The sequence below is a fragment of the Lepidochelys olivacea genome (genome assembly GCF_965140295.1).
Source record: "Lepidochelys olivacea isolate rLepOli2 genome assembly, chromosome: 5".
NCBI classification, from domain to species: domain Eukaryota; kingdom Metazoa; phylum Chordata; order Testudines; family Cheloniidae; genus Lepidochelys; species Lepidochelys olivacea.
Genome location: NC_140415.1, coordinates 19,432,203 through 19,438,730, shown reverse-complemented (window position 1 = coordinate 19,438,730; position 6,528 = coordinate 19,432,203).

Sequence of the window (6,528 nt, the reverse complement as noted above, 5' to 3'; positions counted from 1 at the left end):
CATAGATTATTTCTGTATTTGTCTATTCCAAAATGTTCTAGAAGCTGAAGAAATATAAAGTCTAAGAACCACCTAACCAGACAATACAGGAAACAAACTTTACTTGGTAGCAGGTGAGGAGAATGTGTTCAAAACGGTTGTTAGCTTACCAGGTCTTCTCCTTGGCCAAAAAGGATTTGTTTTGGACATTCTTCTTCAGCATTAGGCCCTGAGAATTATTTTAATTTCCAAAATAAGAACTGCATTTGGTATGAAGAAATTCAGCAACTATTATGACTGAAATTTTCAAAAGTGCCGTGATTTTGGGTGTCTCCATTTTTGGGTGTCTAATTTGAGACACCATAAAGGGGCCTGATTTTAGAACAGTACCCTTTAAGGCGCCTTAAATTTGGCATCCAAAAACAGAGGGCACCCAAAAACACTAGTCAATTGTGAATATTATTTAAGCCCTTATATTTTCCTACATAGTTTGTTGATTGAGTGCTTTCAACAAGGTGCATATGGGGAATAGCTGCCATATTCTTCACTATGCATGCACATCAGCCCTGGGGTGACTCATATTTGTCACTTCTTTGGTTTTGCACCATGATCTGCTACAAATTAATGTGTACTTGAAATCCCCTTAAGTTTTTCTTTTCCCTCACAGTACTGTGAATTCTCTTTGTTTCATTATATTTACAGCTGTTTTATATAAATAGTTTAAATTATATTATGAGACAATTACATAATTGTTTTGATTAGATAAGTTGTTGCAAACATTTTTCATTGAGTTCTAACATTCAGTACTTAACACGTCTGATACTCCATCACATTTAGATAGCTCTTTTTAAAGGGCAAATGAGTGGGAGAAGTGGTCTCTAAAAGGTAATGTCCAATGCCAGGAGCCAATCCTGCATGAGGGAGCATGTTGCTTCAGCTATTCTCCACTGGTGAATGGGCCATAACTGGTGGGTATATTTTAGAGAGCCCCTAGATTACTTTGAAGTACCTCAGGCCTGGCATGGGAAGGGTTCCAGAATCAGAGAGCTGCAGCATCTACTTCCCATTGCCCAGCAGATATAGGGCACAGCAGAAAACCTGGCCCTATGACTCTTAGAAGGCCAGGCATGCTAGGGAGGAAAGGAAGTCCACGTCTTCATCCAAAATCAAAGGTTACACTCATATTGGCAAAAACAGATGGGAAAATGTCCACCTGGCCCTGACTGCCACTCCACATCTAGCACCAGTGTTGGGTCTGTACACTGAGATTACGATACAATGGACATAAGCCATCAACTGAGGGTGCCTGATTTTGATCGAGCTTCACCCAGCTAGCTCTCATGCAAATCCCTATGTCCTGTAGGTGATTGGTCATCCCCATGAAAGACAATTGGAAAGGACAGGAGCCCTAATCAATAGGGTAATGTGTCTTAGATGTTAACTCTTTGGATTGCATTTGCCTAGACAAGGAAGCAGATAGACAATTTCAATATTTCAAAGAGCCATCGGTGTAATAGGAAGGGAATATTTAAAAAAAAAGTAAATTTTTGTGGGATTGTCTGTTTAATAACAATGGGCTAAATTCATCCCTGTTGTAATCCTCTGACTTAATCTCAGTTTAATTAACTGAAGTTATCAGTCACTTAGACAAAGCACAAATATTTGCCCCATTTACCAATAAGAAACATCCAGAGAGGTGCCCACTTAGTCAGGAGTAAGCAGACTTTTTCTAACAATGGTTAATGGTTTTTTTAATTGGGATGCCTTTTATACAGTATAGGAAGAATCAGGACTTCATTCTTCTGTTAGCATTATGTTTTCTGTGTGGGCAGGATCAGAAGAACTCAGCAGCCTTTTCAGTCTCACCCAAGTTACCCCTGCAACAAAATTCTTATCTTAAAAAAGACATTGACAGGAACAGTACTGTATAATTAAAGCAAAACATTAATTACCAGGCTTCCCTGATGACTATTAAACACTTGAAGCAAAATTGCTGTCTCTTACTCCTTGTTGAAGAATTGTTACTATTTAGTTTCAACACCCGGCTTTAACAATTTAGGTTACTTCCTTTGGGGCAAATGGGCAGTCACAAAACAATATTTATGTGTGTGTAAGAGCAATTGCCACAATACATTTTCCTTCCAGTAGCTCTGACACCATTTGACACACACTAACATTTGAGTGTCTGGATGTTTTTTGGAGGCTGGCAAAATCCCACAGAGGTGGACACATTCATCAGCTATAGATGTAGCAGAATGGCTGAATTGTGCCTTTAAACTGTAACTTGGTATAATGCTGAACTGGGAACTTCAGGCACAATCCGAGGTGAGTCAGCTAGAATCCTTCATGGCATGCACGATGAAGCCGGGAATCTCCACCCTTAGGAAGAGGGCAACAGGTGATCCTCTTTACACCCAGCCTGCTGTATCATGGCTCCTTTTGGGAGGCTAGCACTGAAACTATCAAGGAGGATGCCAGAATCTGGCCCTTAATGCATGATTCTGTTCCGCTTGGGAGCAGTCCTGCACAGAGGTAACTCCTGCCAGGAGCATGAATAAACTCAATGGTGTGTGTGTGTTCTGCATGCAGCTCTGAGTACTATTTATTAAATTATTTTTTTACCACAGTGGAATTTATTCTGTAGTGCTCCTTACTCCTCTTTTTCCTGAAGGATTTAATTAGGTGGAAGAGTGGTTATACAGGGGGCCACGGCCATACAATATATTTGCTCTCTCTCATGCCTTTTCTTGCCCTTTGGATTGAGGTCCAGTGAACTATTTCATGTGAGGGCAGTCCATGTACGGTTTCTGTTAAACCAGTCTGATGCCAAAATGTCGGCTGCCTGTTATCGAAGTCATTCTAACATGAATCCTTTAGCTAAAGAACATTTTTCTGTGGATGTGTGGGTAAATAAAAACAGCTATTTAACTGCTGTGCAGAGAACTCTGCTGGAAGGAACTGCCCTTTTAAGGGTCTTCAGAAAGATTGGCTTCAGCTCTGTTATTTGGAGTATAGTTATGGTTAAATGATGCCATTATCTGTGATATTTGAAGGATAAAACAAGTAGTAGGTATGCATTCGATGGGATCCATTAAGAAGTGGGCATTCCAGAATAATACAGACTGATATTCATGTTATGTACTAGGACCGGAAGAAACATGAGTCAGCCAAAACTGGTTTTCAAAAAGGAATGTATTTTGTTTTAACAGCTGTACTTCTCACCAAAGAAATTACTACCTTGGTCTGACCTACAAAGTGATGTAATACCAAATGCTAATTAAGATTTAAATCTGAACTTCAAAAACCAATAGATTATACCTAGAGGGCCTCCAGTTAAACCCAGAAGACAGATGCACATGGTCATGTGATCAGATTTAGCTAACAGGCAGAAACAGATAGCTTTTGACTATGCAAGGAAAGGAAATGTTTGTGTATCATAGATATTTCAATATTCTTCTGAAATTTACACTCAATGCCAAGGCTATAGTCTTCACCCCTTCTTCTCCAAAACATGCCTCTGTATTTGTCATAATCCTTTACCCCAGAAGTTTTGACTAAAAGAACATTTTGTCCACCTCCATTTATGTTCCTCTGGTGATTAATCCGTATAATCCTATCATAAAAGAACTTTCCTCCTCTATTTCAAAGGGCTTTCCTGTGCAATAAATAAGTTCACCTGTAGTTCACTTGCATTTCAATAAATTGTTCTTGTAACTTGTATAAGAATGATTTTTTTAAAGAGGATAGTTCCTAATTGTGACAGATATGGTAATTTCCTTGAAAAATCTTACTGAATGAAGTTGAAGTATCTCTGGAGTCCATTATACTAAATGCAAAATGTTTGGATTATTATGGGCCAGAATTGTATGCAACCTCTCTGGGAGGGAGATATGATGTACGACCTGGGCAATCAAAGGACAATGTGACAGACAAGAATGGACTTTTAGGACAATCTGTGTGAAGTGGATTTCCTGGAAAATACCTTAAGGGGAGGTTAATGCAAATTCTCCACCTATGCAAAAACTTAGCCTTTTGAAGCTATGTCTGCTGATCACGTGTTATATGAAATCAAGCTCAAAGGCCCAAGTTGTATAAAGGAAAGACTGAAGCAGAACAGTTTTGAACTTGAAACCATTGGAAAAACCCAGCTGTAGGTTTTGAAGGATTGACAGCTACCAGAGCCCAGAGTTGGAATTGGTGAGCTTATTAGCATGTGTGTAAGTTCTTTTATTGTTCTTATGTTTTTGCTGTAATGCTTTCACCTTAAAAATAAATGTGCTTGCTTATAACGATCTCTGTGGTAACTTGTGACTGCTGGCAATTATAGCTGTTCATAGCCTTCAGAAAGAAAGCAAAATGCAGACACTGGCTTGCTGGGGATATCACAGTGTAGTCAGCGAAGTGTGCAGCCTGAAAAAAACCCAGTCAGGAGGGAGAGAGACGTGAGTCTTTATCCAAAAGAGGTGATGTTTGAGGAGTCAGTGCCTTGGCAGACCATCAAGGGGTATACAGGTTCATTTCCCCTGCATTTTGACACTAATATGTGTGTGGGGGGTTTTCTAATATTTTAAACTCTTTCCTAGTGATTTTCCATTTGACACACTCCTGCAAATTTAGAGCTAAATCAGCTAAATCAGATTTTACACAGAGTGTGCTCTATATTATACATTCCGTGGTCTCAGTCCAGTTCTTAATGATTTGTGGAGTTGACTCTGACATTTTATAGCTTACTTAGATGGAAATGGAGCCTTTGGACAGCAAGATTTAGAACTAAATCCATTGAAAAGCAATACAAGGGTTGAAACCTTAGAGGTTTAGAAAACGAGCCTTATAGTGACAGACTCAAGGATCTCAATCTATTTACCTTAACAAACAGAAAGTTAAGGGGTGACTTGATTTCAGTCTATAAGTATCTACCTGGGGAAGAAATATTTAATAATGGGTTTTCCAATCTAAAAGAGAAAAGTATAACACAATCCAATGGATGGAAGTTGAAGCTAGACAAATTGAGGCTAGAATTTGGAATTTCATATATTTTTAATGGTTAGAGTAATTAGCCATTGGAACGATTTACCAAGGGTCATGGTGGATTCTACATCACTGACCATTTTTAAATCAAGATTGGATGTTTTTTCTAAAAGATCTGCTCTACAAATTATTTTGGGGAAGTTCTATGGCCTGTGTTATACAGGAGATCAGACTAGATGAGCACAATGATCCCTTCTGGCCTTGGAATCTATGAATCTGACTTTTTATACATAAGCTTATATCACTGTATATCTTAGAAAACCAGCTTCACTGTAGCTGATTCAATCCAGTATGTGATGAAAAAGACTAATGAACCCAGCACTAAGCTTGAGCCCTTAACCTTACTTAGGGTATTTCACAGCCCTCCTGTGCCTCTTGTTTGTTATGAGGGCTCTACAGTTATTATAAGAACCCATTCCGGTCTCTGCTGAAATACCTGTTCCTGTGTAACTGCACATTGGGCACTCAAGATTGCTTATTTTGCTGGAAAGAGGCATTTGGATTCTGGATATTTTTGTGTTTAAAGGAGCTGTCTTTTAAGAAGAGTCATGTTCAAAAACTGTGTGGGAGTCAGTAAGTCTTAAAAATGTTGATTCTTTAGATGATTCTACAGCAGTCCTCCAATTCTAGTCTGATCCACTTACACCTAAGATAGGTATCCTCACAGACTATTTCAAGTACTACTATGTTAGGGCCTCATTGCTGTTTGGTCAGATGGCCCATTCTTAGTTAAATGGAGTGTGGAAAGATGACTGAAGCCATCTGACTGGCTGATGTGCAGGGCATTAAATCCTACAATTTCAAGAGAAGTGTACATATTCATGTACACTTTGGGCTTCAGGACAGCTCTTTGAAAGCTAAAACCTCAAATCCTAATGCTGCAATGAGACCTGTGTGGGTAGAGTCTTATGCTGGATGGAACACATTGCAGGTTTGGGGCCCAGGTAATAGAAAATCCCTGTACAGATCAATTGAAACCGCCCCTCCCTTTAAAAGAGATTCATACTCCTTCCCCTGTCCCAGAGCTCAGCAACAACAAGATACATAACACTAATCTCAAATCCCTGCCGAGTGTTCCTTGCCATGGAATGCAACTGAGCCCTCAGATAGTCTTAAATGCAACTTCAAAGGGCTGTGGGATTGCATTTTGCCCCAACTCCCTGACACATTAGGCAGCCATGAAGTAGTTAGTGACGACTGGAGTTAATGATTTTGGCTTTCGCACACCTGGAGCTGTGGCTTTCATCCAAGATGGTTCTTAACCCTCTGGAAATGCACTGCACCGTCATCATTGGTGTGTAGTGATTTATATATGCTTGACAAAGCCACGTTAACAAAATAAGACTATTTGTCACTCCAGAGCTGTAGGGAGGCTGTTAGTGAAAAAGAAATGGCCCTGCCTCGCAGTACCTTTGCCAAGAGAGATTGTTAATCTTACAAAGGGGCAGCGTTGAATATTTTTAAAAACCAATGGCTTCACTTGCTGCTCTGACACTCTCACCTGGTTAACTCATTGGCAAT